At 37.8% G+C, this 16147-nt stretch overlaps 1 pseudogene; it reads right to left on the bottom strand.

The window, feature by feature from the left end:
- Positions 1-14891: 14891 nt before the first annotated feature.
- LOC118574613 lies at positions 14892-15787 on the bottom strand (annotated as a pseudogene).
- Positions 15788-16147: the final 360 nt, after the last annotated feature.

The raw sequence follows: 16147 nt of genomic DNA, 5'->3' as shown, positions 1-16147 counted from the left end.
GAAAAACAAACAAACAAAAAAAAGCAAACAGGTGGAACAAACTGTTCAAGACCTGAAAATGGAAATAGAAGCAATAAAGCAAACACAAACTGATGGAAATCTGGAAATGGAAAATCTAGGTAAGTGAACAAGAACTATAGACACAAGCATCACCAACAGACTACAAGAGATGGAAATCAGGTGTTGAAGACACGATAAAAGAAATAAATTGATGGGTCAAAGAAAATGATAATTCAAAAAAAAAAACCCATCCTAACACAAAACATCCAGGACATATGGTACATTATGAAAAGACCAAACATAAGCATAATAGGAATAGAAGAAGGAGAAGAATCCCAGATCAAAATCGCAGGGAATATATTTTTAAAAATCATAGAAGAAAAATTTCCTAAGCTAAAGATGGACATGCTTGGAAAAGTATAAGAGCCTTACAAAACAAAAAAATAGATTGCACCAGAAAAGAAAGTGTCTGCACCACATAAAAATCAAAAAATCAAAATACTAAACATATAGAACAAAGAAAGAATTTTTTTTTTTGAGACAGGGTTTCTCTGTAGCTTTGGAGCCTGTCCTGGACCAGCTCTGTGGACCAGGCTGGCCTTGAACTAACAGAGATCCACCTGCCCCTGCCTCCCAAGTGCTGGGATTACAGGCATGCACCACCACTGCCTGGCTAAGAAAGAATATTAAAAGCTGCAAAGAAAAGAGGCCAAGTAACATATAAAATCAGACCTATTAGAATTATACGTATCTTCTCAAATGAGACTCTAAAAGCCAGAAGGGTAGACATCTTGTAGACTCCAAGAGACCATAGATGCCAACCCAAACTACTATACTAGGGTAAATTTTTCAATCAATATAGAAGAGGAAAACAAACTAGTTCATGACATAATCAGATTTAAACTATCTTTCCACAAATCTGGCCATACAGAAGGTATTAGAAGACTCCAACCCAAGGATGTTAATACTACCCATGAAAGTACAGGCAATACATAATTTCACAGCAGCATAACCCAATGAAGGGAAACACACATACACTCATGCATACACTAACACTACCATCCACCACCACCAACAAAATAACAGAAATTAAAAATCGTGGTTCATTAATATCTCTCAATATCAATGGACATAATTCCCCATTAAAAAGACATAGACTAACAGAATGGGTATGGAAGCAGGACCAGTCCTTCTGCTGCATACAATAAATAAACAACAACATCAAAGATAGAAATTACGTCAGGTTAAAGAGTTGGAAAAAGATTTTCCAAGCAAATGGACCTAAGAAGAAAGCTAGTGTAGCTATTCTAATATTTAGCAAAATAGAATTCAAACCAAATTACTCAAAATAGATGAAGGATATTTCATATTCATCAAAGGAGAAATACACCAAGATAGCATCTCAGTTCTTAACATTTATGCCCCAAATCCAAGGGCACCTATGTTTGTAAAAGGAACACTACTGAAGCTTAAATTACACTTTGGGCCTCACTCACTAATATGGGAAGACTTCAGTACTCCATTCTCACCAATGGATAGGTCATGCAGACAAAAATTAAACAGAGAAATAATAGAGCTAACTGGCATTATGAATCAAAAGGACCTAATAGATATCTGTAGAACACTTCACCCGAACACAAAATAATATACCTTCTTCTCAGCACCTATAGAACATGCTTCAAAATTGACCACATACTTGGTCACAAAGCAAGTCTCAACAGATACAAGAAAATTGAAATGAGCCCTCTATCCTTTCAGTCCACCATGGATTAAAGCTGGATTTCAACAACAGAAATCATATGAACTCATGGAAACTGAACAATCCTCTACTGAATAACTATTGTCTCAAGACATAAATAAAGAAATTAAAGACTTCCTAGAATTCAGTGAAAATGAATGAACAACATACCCAAACTACAGGACATAGTGAAAGTGGTGCTAAGAGAAAAGTCTGTGGCACTAAGCTCCTACATAAAGAAATTGCAGAGATCTCACACTAGCAACTTAAGAGCATACTTGAAAGCTTTAGAACAAAAAAGAAGTAAACACACACACACACACACACACACACACACACACACACAGAGAGAGAGAGAGAGAGAGAGAGAGAGAGAGAGAGAGAGAGAGAGAGAGGAGTAGAGGGCAGGAAATAGTCAAACTGAGGACTGGAATCAGTAAAATAGAAATAAAGAGAACAATAAAAAGAATCCATGAAACAAAGACTTGGTTCTTAAAGAAAATCAACAAGATAGACAAACCATTATCCAAAGTAACTAAAAGGCAGCAATAGAATATCCAAATCACCAAAATCAGAAAAGAAAAGGAGGACATAACTGACCCTGAGGAAATCCAAAGAATCAAAAACCTGTGCTCCACAAAATTGGAAAATCAAAAGGAAATGGACAAGTTTCTCAATTGTACTACCTACCAAAGTTAAATCAAGATCAGATAAGCAATTTAAATAGACCTATACTCCTTAAGGATATAGAAGCAGTAATTAAAAGTCTCCCAAGCAAAGAAAGCCTAGGGCCATATAGTTTTTGTGTAAAATTTTATCAGACCTTCAAAGTAGTGCTAATACTAATATGCTGCAAATTATTTCACAAAATAGAAACATAAGGTGATTTATTTTATGGAGCCACGGTTTTCCTGATATCCAAACCACACAAAAGATGCAACAAAAAAAGAGAACAGGAGATTATTTTCCCTCATGAATATTGATGTAAAAATACTCAATAAAATACTTGCATACTAAATTTAAGAACACATCAAAAAGATGACCCACTATGATAAAGTAGGCTTCATACCAGAGATATAGGGATAATTTAACATAAGGAAATCAAACTGAAAGAAAACAACCACAGGATCATCTCATTAAATTCTGAAAAATCCTTTGACAAATTCTCAAATCCTTTCATGATAAAATCTTGGAGAGATCTGGAATACAAGGAACATACCCAAACATGATAAAGGTGATTTACAGCAAACCTAGAGCCAATATTAAGTTAAATGGAGAGAAAATCAAAACATGTACACTAAAATCAGAAACAAGACAAGGCTGTCTACTCCATATCTATTCAATATGGCACTTAAAGTTCTAGCTAGATCAATAAGACAACTAAAGGAGATCATCAATGAGACATAAATTGGAAAGGAAGAAGTCAAAGTATCATTATTTTCAGATAATATAATAGTATATGTAAGTGACCAAAAAAATTCTACCAAGGAACTCCTACAGCTGATAAACACCTTTAGTGAATTGGCTGGATACAAGATTAACTAAAACAAAAATCAGTAGCTGCGGCAAGCTCCTCGACCAGCGAGGAAGAACGACCACCACTCGAGGATTCTTCACAGATCACACTTTATTGGAGCGCCTCTTGATTGAGGGAGAGCAGGAGGTGAGGGGCCCCAAGAACCAAAAGGCAGCTGCTTATATAGGGAACCAAGCGAACGGGTCAATCTGTGATTGGATCCCGCCAGAATGCAAGCACGGGGAGCCACGGGATAGGCTGAGGACATAAGACCAAATTACCATATACGCGCATGCACAAGCATCGAGGCCTGCAGCCCAGCAAGCACAGCCAAATATGGAGTTGTTTACAGCAAAGCTGTCAGGAAGTCGGCGCCATCTTAGAATGGCAGCTCCCTACAAGTAGCCCTTCTATATACAAAAGATAAAAGGGCTGAGAAAGAAATCAGGGAGACAACATTCTTCACAATAGCCACAAATATTGTGAAATATATTGGTGTGGCTCTAACCAAGCAAGTGAAAATCTATTTGTTGAAGTATTAATGCAACTCCTTGTAGTTAAATAGGATGTTTGTTTTGTGGGGTAACCTACAAGTAAAGGAATATGTTACAGGGTCCAGGAGAGATGAAGTGCAGTCCAGGAGTATTCTCTGGAGAACTCTACTTGGTCTACCTCCAATGTCCAGGATTCAGGAACCAAGAGAGCCAGCAAATCTAGATCTCAGGTCTTAAGGGCTCCGGTTTTGGCCCCGCCTTGTAGGTGTGACAGTTATTGGAAGCCTCAATGGGGGTAGTACCTCCAGGTCAAAGCTGGACTAGCTACCCACTATATCTACCCCTTTTGTTTAAATAAGGAAGTTCTAACCTAATACAAAACTATATACAATAGGAAAGATTATCAAATATTGTCCAGGAGGAATAAGGAATAATGACCTAGACAAGATGGAACTATAACCAACACGAACAATATCAAACAAGAGACACATACTAAAAAGCCAGAGAAGTCTGGAGCATAGGTAAATGGCATGTTACAAAGATCATTCCAAAAGGTGTCCTATCCTAAAATACCTAAATCTAACACTTAAAATGTTCTATCTAAGATATTATATATATATATATATATATATATATATATATATATATATATATTTGTAACTATAATTGCTAGTCTTCAATCCCATCAAAGACCTGATGAGGAATATAATGATAACTGAGAAATGGGAGAAGGACACAAGCAACTTCCAGGAGTCTTGTGAAAGTAGACAGAGACAGCTGGCAGTTTCTCAGGATTTTTGGTGTATTCAAATTGGCTACAGGCCTAGAGTATCTGACAGACCATTTTCAGAAGCAGGAATTCTCAAAGACCATTTTACCCTGTCTTGGCAGAGTTCAGTAGTTGCTTTTCCTTGTGTCCCACTTGTCCAGAAAGGACAGCATTCGTTCTGTCAGCAGTTGAGGCAAGGGCAGTTCTTTGCCCAGTAGGCCATTTTGTGACAAGAAGACAAACTTCCAAATGGAAATGTCTTAGAAGCCCAACATTCTCTCTGGATGAAATTGGTGCTGCCAGGAGCAATTGTGTTTCATGTCAACAGATTCTAAGTTATATAATGCCATATTCTCTAGGTCCATGAACTGTTTGAAGATTAGCTGTCCATTGACCTATGTATCTAAAAATCTTGACAACCTAACTAACATAACTATAGAGATGACAAGCACAGGTGACTATAAATCTATAAGTCTTATCTACCTAAATAACTTAAGGACTAAGGCTTCATGTATCCAAGGTGAGCAGTCTGTAAGCAAATGTATGGTAAAAGGACAATGACCTCAAAACTTTAATAATACACAAAATATTTTTAACAGAGGTAGGAATGTATAGTGCAATATGCAATATGACAATAATCCTAAATATATATCTATATACAAAATATCCTAAACAGAGTTAGAACATACATACAGTATGATAGATATAAATTTACATTTGTATCAGTATACAAAATATTTCAAATAAGAGTAGAAATATATGTACCTTACAACAAATATAGTTCTATATTTGTATCAATATACAAATTATCATAAATAGGAATATAAAAATAGTTTACATTTGTATCAATATACAAGAATCCATAACTGTGCAACTTATCTAAAACTGCTATTTTACTAAATTTGTTTACTAGCATATACAATAATCTACCATGATATTGCATACCTATCCAATCCACTTTTTCTTTTCTTTTTTTGCTTTTGTTTGTTTTGTTTTGTTTTTGTTTTTTGAGACTCTTTTTCTTTACTTAAGGAGAATACTGAGTCTAGTATTTTCTTCCACCCCCAACCCTATAACCATCGTCCATAACCCTGAGAAACATGAAACCTTTGGGAGAAAGGACATTGTTTTCTTAGAATTGCTTCCTGCTGTTTAAGGGGCAATGGTATCTCTATGGAGTCCTGTAAGAATGCTCAGATACTTAGGTCTCAGTTTGACTAATTGTAGATTCTACAGCCAGTCTCAAAGGAAAAGGTAAGGTTGTCTGAGATTTTGGCTAGAAGTGTACTATGATGGACCATTTCATCTTGGAATTGTCCTGTAGAGTTTTCAGTCCAAGGCTGTTCACTGAGTAATGTTCATGAGTACCATGACATTATTCTGGACTGGGTTGAGTTGTTGTTGTGCAGCCCTATCTTCCTTCTGGAGACTTCAGAGATTGCTATTGGAAAGATTTATTTCTTACTGTGGAAAACTTGAACACTTTTAATATCAAAATGGAAAATTTTGGATTAATACTTGATAGAGAAGGGATTCTTCAAAGGTGAGGAAAAATATTGAAAGAAATAGAATCTAGATGACAATGATCCCTTTTTATTGGTTTTCTTCTTTCCCACATGAGGCAGCTCTTCTGATATGAGACAGAATCTCCTAAGTTTTTCTTTTAGCAACATGCTTGGGTTCAGAGAAGGAGAGAGCCACATTCCAATTCCAAAGCCAGCATAATTTACAATTGAATCAGGACTACAACTTTTCTAGAGTTAAAGAGATATAGATGTTAAGCAGTGAGATATTACCCTGTATACATTGGTACCAATAGGTTCTTCCCTTCTGCTGTAGATGTCTGGATGTCCAAGGCCTTATGAGTTATGGAAGATGGCTATTTCTATTATCCTGTAGAGATAGAAGACAGAAGCCTGCCCCAACCCTTGTTAAATTTTTCTTACAACTTGTAGAGATGTCACATCAGTGGATGAACTTTTACTTCTCATCAAGGGGTTTCACCTGTTTGAAGTGAAGTTTTATTAATTTTGTTGGTATGCATAGCTTTCACTCTCCTGCAGAAACAAAAGCAAAACCCCTTCCCCAACATAGGATGTATCCTGGTTTCCATTCTGAGGTCAACACATCTTTGAAATAAACAGGTTGATTTAGCTCAAAAGTCTGTTGTCCAGTGTTTCTCCGCAGCTGTTGTTCCTTTCTCATTAGCATTGAGAAAACTCAAGGTTAATAAATCACTATGCAATCTATTTCTAGGAGTCATTGTTACCTGTTGCTGTTTATTTAGCATATCTTGAAAAGTTCAATTGGATCTTTCTATGACTGCTTGGCCTGTGGGCTTATGTGCTATTCCTGTAACATGCTTTATATTGTAATAAGCAAAAGAACTGTCTCATTTTATTGGAGACATATGCTGTGACATTGTCTGTCTTAATTTGTACAGGTATTCCCATGATGTCTATAACTTCTTATAGGTGTGTAATCACAGAATCAGCCTTTTCAGAACTCATAGGTGTTACCCACTGAAATCCTGAATATGTGTCAATGGTATAGTGTACATACTTTAATCTTCCAAATTCTGCAAAACGAAACACATCCACTTGCCAAATTTCATTTCTTTGTATACCTTTTGGATTATTTCCTTTGGGTAATGGGAGTTTGGTTATAGAAGAACAAGTAGGACATATTCTTCTAATTTCCTTGGCTTTTTGCCAAGTGATGGAGAGATCTTTCTTCAAATCCTTGCTATCTACATGGTGTTTCTTATGAAATTCTGAGGCTTGTAGCACATTATCTATTAGTAACTGATCAATCTCATCATAACCTTGTGCTAGAGGTCCTGTATTATCAGGAATAAATCTAGCAGTGTCAATATGTAAAATAACTCTCTCTGCATATTGATAGTCAGTGACAATATTGATGGTTTCTGTGAAGTCCATTAGTACCATAAGAATGGCATAAGTTTTACCTTTTGTACAGAATTATATAGGCTTTGAACCATTTTATGTAACTCTCTTAATTTATATCCTGCCTTTCTTGATTTATTTGCATTGGTATAGAATATGGGGTCTCCAGACATTGGTTTTTGCCATGCAATGTGAAGAAGGATCCATTGAGTTCCCTTTATGAATTCTATTCTCATGCTTTTTTTCTCCCAAAAAGTCACTGCAGGCTCTTTCCCAGTATTCATTATCTTTCCATAACAAGGATATTTCCTTATTAGTTAAAGGTATTACAGTTTCTGCTGGGCCCATTCCTATCAACTGACAAAGTCTTAATTTTCCTTTTAGAATCAAATCAGAGATCTTTTCCATATAAGTTTTCAATTTCTTACTCAGTTTATATGGTAGAGATGTCCATTTCAATATATTATCTTCCCTCCCTCTGCACCAAAATACTTGTTGGGGAGTTTCTGGAGGGTAGTATGACTATAATGCAGTTAAGTTTTGGATTCACATGATCCACATGCACTTCTCATATTTTCTTTTCAACTAGAGCCAATTTCTTCTCAGTTTTGGTTGATAACTCTCTTGGACTATTGAAGTCCTTGTCCCCCTTAAGGGTATTGGCCAAATTTACTAGTCCATCTTAGGTATTCCAATGATGGTCTATTAGTTGAGTCCACAATTGATCTCTTCTGATTTGTATCTTTTGGGATCTAATTTTTGTAGCTGTGTCTTATATGCTAAGTATTTAATATATTTCTTCTTTGTATTTTTTTTCAGGAACAATTTATAGTCCCTAGTGAAGCAAAACTTTCTTTACTTCTTCTAACATGCTTTCTAAGGTACCTAACAGTGGATCAGCTAGTAAGATATCATCCACAGAATGATAAATTATGGATTGTGGAAATTTCAAATGAATTACTTCCAATGTTTTTTTGCACAGGGTAGGGCTATGTAACATTCCCTGTGGGAGGATTTTCCATTGATATCTCTTGAGTAGCTGGGAATTATTATAATTAGATACTGTGAAGGCAGATACTTTCTCCATCCTTTTCTTGAAGAAGTATGGTAAAGAAACAATTTTTTAAGTCAATAACTATAAATGGGAGGATAAGCCATTGTATGAGAGCCATCTAGTGATGTTACAACTTTTATGCCCTTGTCCTTTTGCATATTAGTTCCTTTGTCATCTTTACTGAGAGTTTCTTCCAGAGCTTACAACCGAGCACCTAGAGTCACTTGCAGTGAGTGAACCTATTCTGTTGTAAGAGATTCCAAAGATTTAATGGAATCATGAAACCTTTTATGTTCTTCTGAAACACATGATTCCATAGCCCTTAGTTAATGATAATCTTTCTTCTTTATAAAGTATCTAAAGAGTGGCAACATTACTCTGAAGAGTTATTGTCTTATGTATTAAGTATTCATATTTATTATCAATAGAATCAAATCTGGTTGTACATTTATTATTAATGGACTGAAGTTCTTGTAGTAAGTTAGCAGATTCCAAACAAAGGATTCTTTTATGTAAGTCTTTAATATTATCTTGTAAATCCTGGTTAGCAGATTCCACAGTAAGAATCTTTTTACTTAAGTCTTCATTGCTACTCTGTAAAGCCTGTATTAGTCGCAGTAATGACTCATCTTTGTTATTATTACTAAATCAGTTCATCAAGGCTATGTGAGTTTTATACTAAATGCTACAATGATATATATATATATATATCATATACTTTCCAGGGAGGTTGTATATGTCCTGTAAAAATTCATTCATCATACAAGCAAAATAGTTTTTAAATTCTTGTAATGTAATATTTTCACCATTTTGAGAAATATTCAAAATTAGTAAAGAAAATTTTATTAATTTGTTTACTTATTAATCAGTTTTAAGGTGTAAAATTAATAAGTATTTTACATTGGATGAGATCCTTAATTTGCCGGTGTTTAGTTCTTGGCTTTTGTGTGTAGTAGCACTTCATGGCCAGCAGGTGTCAGGCTGAAGCAGATTCTAGGGTCCTAGAGAGGTGAAGTGCAGGCCAAAGGTGTTCTTTGGAGAACTCTGCTTAGTCTACCTCCAGTGTCCAGGATCCAGGAACCAAGAGAGCTGGCACATCCCAATCTCAGGTCTTAAGGGCTCCTGTCTTGGCCCTGCCTTGTATGTGTGACAGTTACCATTACTGGAAGCCTCAATGGGGGCAGTAACTCCAGTTCAAAGCTGGAACAGCTACTCACTACAAAAGATCTGTATGACAAGAACTTCAAGTCTTTTAAAGACATAAATTGGAGAAGATATCAGAAGACAGAAATATCTCCATGTCATGAATCAATAAGATTAACAATAAAAATGGCCATCTTACCAAAAGTAATCTACAGGTTCAACACAATCTCAATTAAAATTCCAACACAATTCTTTACAGACCTTGAAAGAGCAATACTTAACTTCATATGGAAAAACAAAAAAAAACAAGGATAGCTAAAATAATCATATACATCATCATCTCTGATTATAAGGTGTACTATAGAACTGTAGTGATAAAAACTGCATCGTTTGACATAAAAACAGACAGGTTGATCACTATAATCATATTGAAGACCCAGACATAAATCCATAAGCCTATGGACAGCTGATTTTTGACAAAGAAGCCAAAATCATACAATGGAGAAAATAAAGCAGTTTCTATAAGTGGTGCTTATCTAACTATGACAGCATGTAGAAGAATGCAAATAGATCCATATCTATCACCCTGCATAAAACTCAAGCCAAGTGGGTCAAAGTCTTCAACATAAAACCAGATACACTGAACCTGATAGAAGAGAAAGTAGAGAATAGCCTTGAATGCATTGGCCCAGAAGACAAATTTCTGAGAACACCAGTATTGCAGGCACTAAGAACACTTAACAAATTGGACCTCATGAAACTGAAAAGCTTCTGTGAGGTATCAATAGAATAAAACAGCAGCCCAGAGAGTAGGAAAATATTTATTTTTTGCTAACTCCATATCTGACAGAGAGCTATAGCCAAAATATATAAAGAACCCAAGAAACTATACAGCAACTAAGCAAATGATCCAATTAAAAAATGGGTTACATATCTAAACAGAATTTTCAACAGAGGAAGCACAAATGGCCGAGAAACACTTAAAGAAATGTTCATTACCCTTAGCCATCAGAGAAATGCAAATCAAAATGACTTTGAGATTCTATCTTATACCTATCAGAATGTCTAAGATCACAAACCTTGATGACAGCTTATGTTGGAGAGGATATGGAGTGAGGGTAATAGGCCTCCAATATTTGTGGGAGTGCAAACTTGTACAGCCACTCTGGAAATCAGTATGGCAGTTTCTCAGAAAATTGGGAATCAATCTACCTCAAGACCCAGCCATAGCACTCCTGGGCATATACCCAAAGAACACTCCATCCTATCACATGTACACTTGCTCAGCTATGTTTGTAGCAGCTTTATTCATAATAGCCAGAACCTGGAAATAACCTAGATGTCCCCCAACTGAAGACTGGATAAAGAAAGTGTGGTATGTTTATACAATAGAGTGTTACCCAGCTGTTAAAAACAAAACAATGACATCATGAAATTTGCACATAAATGGATGGACCTAAAAAAAAAAATCATCCCCAGTGAGGTAACCCAAACTCAGTAAGACAAACACGGTGAGTGGATATTAGTTGTCAAGTAAAAGATAATCATGCTATAGTCCACAGACACAGAGAAAGTAAGTAACAAGGAGGGCTTAAGGTGGCTTCAAGGAACTTCCTGAGAAGGGGTAATAGATTTCAGAGGACCGGGGTTGGGAGGAGTTGAGAATAGGAAGGATCACGGAAAGAGAAAATACTAGAGAAAGGACTAGAATTGCAGGCATTTGGGGGGCAGGTGTAGGTAAAAACCCAGTGCAGTGGAATCTACAAGAATAACCCTAGCAAAGACTCCTGGTAAAGCAGGACAGGGAGCCTGAACAGACCATCTTCTGTAACCAGAAAGGCTTCAAGTGGAGGAACTGGGACACTATCCCAGCCACAAAACCGTTGACCTACACATTGTCCTGAATGCAGAGAGTTCTGGAACCAGAGCTTAGCAGAATCCTTATCCAAGAGACCAGAGATACTTCGTCCAGACATAGTGTCCCTCAGCCAAACATTAGGCAGAGCTTGGGAGTCCTACAGAGGAAAGAGAAGGAAGCATCTGAAGAACCAGGGGTTGAGGGACACCATGACAGCACAGCCCACAAAATTAATTGATTGAGACTCCTGTTGGCTCACAGAGACCAGGGAAGCTGTAGAGTTCTGACCTAGGTCCCTTGAATATATGTTATGGCTGAGTAGCTTTGTGTTATTCTGGGACTCATAACAGTGGGAGTGAGGGGGCGGGCTGTCTCTGACTCTTTTGCCTGCTTGTGGAACACTTTTCCTTCTACTGTGTTGCCTAGTTCAGCCTTGATGTGATGGTATGTTCCTGGTCTTATTGTGTTTTTTTAATGCAGTGTTTGGTTAAAGTATCTGGGTGGCCTGCTCTTTTCTGAGGGGAGCTGGAGAACTGGATCTGTGGTGGAGGGTAGGGAGAGACTGGGGGAGTGAAGAGAGGGGAAACTGTGGTTGGGATGTAATTTATGAGAGAATAATAAAAAGAAAAGAAAAATAAAAAGAAACTGGAGAAATGACTTGATGGTTAGGAAAATTTGCTGATCTTGAAGAGAACACGGGTTCAGCCCCACACCTGTAATTGTAGTTCTGGTACATCTGACATCTAATTTTGACCTCTGTACCTTCATGCACATAATGCACATGTAGAAAAGTATGGAAATACACATATATGTAAACTAAAAAGTAATAAATATTTTAAAAGAAATATAATCAAAGAATAGATGTGATAGAACCTGAAGGGAATCAACCTGTTAGGAATCATTTTCTCTCTTTTTCTTTCCCTATCTGGTTGGCATATCCCCAGACTCTTCATGGGAAGAGCCCAGCAAAATGACAAGAAAGATCCAACTTCTAGCAAGAGAACACAAGGGACACTGCTGACACAAGTAAAAGTGAGAGCTCAGCCCATCTGCTTGATTAAGAACTTGTGCTGTCCACCAGCAAGTATCTGAGGTACTTGGTACCATGATCCAGACCTCAGCGTGGGATGTGGCAGAGTCACAGACAGTATGGAATAAAAGACCACTGTACTCACAATGACAAAAATTCCTGTTTTTTATAATTGTTTTTATTTTTAATTATGTGTGTATGTCATGAGTAAGGTTGCCTTTGGAGGACAGTAGAGGATGTCAGATCTTCTGGAACTGGAGTTACAGGTAGCTGTCAATCACCTGAATTAGTCACAGAAGTACCACAGGAAAAGCTAAAAAATATTGAGTTAACCGAATGTTATCTTAGGGAAAGAGAGATGTATTAGAGGCTAACTGTGCTAGCAGTGCAAGTCTGATGATCTTATGTATATCCCACATAAAAAGTGGCATGCAACAGCAAGCTTCTGCAATCCCACAGTTCCTTTGTCAAGATAGGAGGCAGAGTCAGGAGAATTAGCTAGACTTCCCCCAATCCCCTGCCTGAGATCAACTAGCCAAGTATATATAGTATAGCAGCAAAAACAGAGACTATGCTTTAACAAGGTTGAAGTAACCTATTTGCAAGTTGTCCCCATCCATTCACAGCTCTGTTGTGGCATGCATGCATCTGTCCTCACATTCATACACACACACACAAATTGTTTTTAATTTTTTAATTTATCTGGGGCTAGAGAGAATGCTCAGTAGTTAAGAGTACTTGCTGCTCTTTTGGTGGGTGAGAGTTCAGTTTCTAGCACTCACACAGAGACTCTAGTTCCAGAGTATCTGATGCCCTCTTCTGTTCTCTTCAGGCACCAGGAACACATGTAGTATATTTATATGCATGCAGGCAAAACACTCAGACACAAAAGAGACAATGAATGGTGTCTTAATACTCAGTTCAGTCTTTTCCAACAAGGTAGGAAAAAGAGGTCTGTTGTTGAATAATCTTTTTGTACACTGTGAAGATATGTCATTCTTCTTGGTTTAATTAAAAAGCTGAACAGCCAATAGCTAGGCAGACACATGGGACACTGGGAAAGAAGAAAGGGAGAGTTACCAGCTAAATGGAGAGGAAGCAGCATTGACAGTAAGGTAGTAAATCCAGAAGACAAAAATTAGATTGATAAAAATGGGTTAATTTAAGTTGTAAGAGTTAGTGACAAGCCTAATCTATTGGCCAATCTTTTATAATTAATAATAAGTCTCCAAGTCATTATTTGTGAGCTGGTGGCCCAAAGAAAAATTTGCCTACAGATGTCCTGCCTAGGAGTTCTAAGCTTTACTTTCTTACAGTGCCATCATGTCTCAGGAATCCCCTGCACAAAGAGGGAGTAAACCACACAACACATTTAGTATGCTCAACCATTAACTTACATTCCTACCCTTGGACTGGATTCCTCTGTGTATCGTTTGGTTTTATGTTTTGGGGTGATGTATATGTGTTACTCAAGTGTTCTACCACTTAGAGATAACCCCAGTCTAATTCATCCCTGTACTATATCCACTGACAACAGGGTCTGTTAGAGGAGTTTTCCCTTCTCTCAGTCCTAAAGCAGCCTCACCTCCCAAGGGCCTGGCCTTAGTTACTTTGCAATTTAATTACAACCAACTTTTCAGCCTCCTAAGATGTCTTGGTTTCTAGCACTGATGCTGGGATGATCACTCCAGGAGACCCCTCTGCAGCCCTCCTGCACCTGTCTTTGCAGTCTAAAGAGTCTTCTCACTGTCTTCTTCACAGAACTGTGGTTCCTGCATTACAGCTTTGTATGTGTAATGAAAGATATGGCTTCTGTTATGTCCCCTTGCTTGCATGGGGTCTTGCAAAGAGCAGATGCTCAGTGAAGGCTTGGGGAAAAAAAATCCATTCAGCTTGCTTTAGTTTTAATTTTAATTATTTAACCAGAATGAGGGAGTAAACACTGTAAGACAATCAAAAATTAATTTTTTTCTGTTCTTCATGTTGATGTCAATTTTTTCCCATGGTGCAGGAAATTCCAATTTCAAAGTCATGGTATCTTGTGACATATTACAAATTAGAGGTCATTCTAATTTGTTTTGAAGATAATAATATTCTTCTAACATGAATCAACAATTATATATGTATAACTAATGTCATTTGTAACCTTAAAAGTCTCAAGCTAATGAACCTTGTAGTAAAAATCAACAGTTTGAAATACTTAGAATACCCAAGTCACCCAGTGAGAACAGGAAGAAAGAAACGGTTCATACCCTCCTCCTACCAGCACTCCAATGAGGGTACAGTCCTTAGATCTGCCTGACCTGATGTTGTTTGGAAATTGCCAGTGCACTAAAATGTGTGGTAGTCAGGGCAGTGGTATCACTTGTTGGGCAATTCAGGCCTAGGTCCTCTCATCTCTCAAAGCCTCTGAATACATGAAGGGGTAGGCTCTAGGGTTAGTCCCTGTGATACTGGCAAAAATTCCAAGACTTTCGTCTTGGTGATTTCAGCATAAGCCCTTGGGCTCCACAGGAATTCATGGCTAGATGTGTGGCAGTCAGGTACCTGCCTGTATTCCACATACCCTTCCTGCACAAACTCTTCAGTGATGAAACTTTTGGGCTCCCCAGATATGAAATGATTCCTCCCAGCATTCAGCCCCATGATATTCAACACATGACAAACTATCTCCTCACTGACACAGTTGCCTTCTATGAAGATGATATACATGATAGCTGAATTATCAGGCCCATCTTGGGTACTCCCAGAATACCATGTAACATTCTCTCATAGGTGATCTTTAGGGCAGTGTCAAGAATATAGGAGTGGACAAAGGAGTCCACTTGTATCATGTCAATGCCAAAGACCTGCCTCCTGCACTCAGAGGCCTTACTACAGACCACAGTCCTCATAATCTCTCATGATCCTATTCAGCATTTCTGCTCTAGTTGCCAGCTACTTCCTCCTATATTTGATGAGCAAGAATCCCACCAAATCAACTACCTTTCTATTGAGTGCATCCTGCAGGGATAACTCAGGATAAGCCACTCCCCTAGCTTGCTTTTGAGAGGCCCCAGCAGATGGTGCCCCTGTAATGGAGCCCATGGCAGTGGGAGGAGGCTCTCTGAGCACTTTGGGGAGAATTGAGCATTCCTCCAACAGACACATCCACTGAGGTGGTGGCTGTGGCTTCCACCTCCCCAACTCACCCTGAACACCCTCTGGGTACCTTTCCTGTCTTTGGGCCTCAGAGTGGTCTGGGAGGTTAAAGCACTGGCTGTTATCAGCAGGATCCATCTTTAGGTTCCTTTGAAAGAACAGGTTCAGATTAACAAACAAGTCACAGCAATTAAGACTGACAGACCTGGGGGAGATAAGGAGAGGATGAATAAACTCTGAAAGATATTCTTTGGGCAGTTCTAAAAATGTCTGTTACAGGATTTTTTTGAGTTTTTTCTAGGGTCCTGCATGTGCTCTGAGAACCTGAAAGGGATACAGACACTGATCCTTGAGGTGTAACCCCCTTGTCTGAGTACAGTCTCAGAACAAATTTCTGTGTCTCTGAGATGGAACAGAAGGCAGTGAGAGGTGACTGCATAAAGCATCCCAATTCAGTAAGTTCCATTTATCCAAGGATGGGATACCAACCTGATCTTC

Source organism: Onychomys torridus, chromosome X (genome assembly GCF_903995425.1).
Source record: "Onychomys torridus chromosome X, mOncTor1.1, whole genome shotgun sequence".
Taxonomy (NCBI): domain Eukaryota; kingdom Metazoa; phylum Chordata; class Mammalia; order Rodentia; family Cricetidae; genus Onychomys; species Onychomys torridus.
Note: the sequence above shows the minus strand (reverse complement) of the source record. Positions and strands in the feature narration are given on the sequence as shown.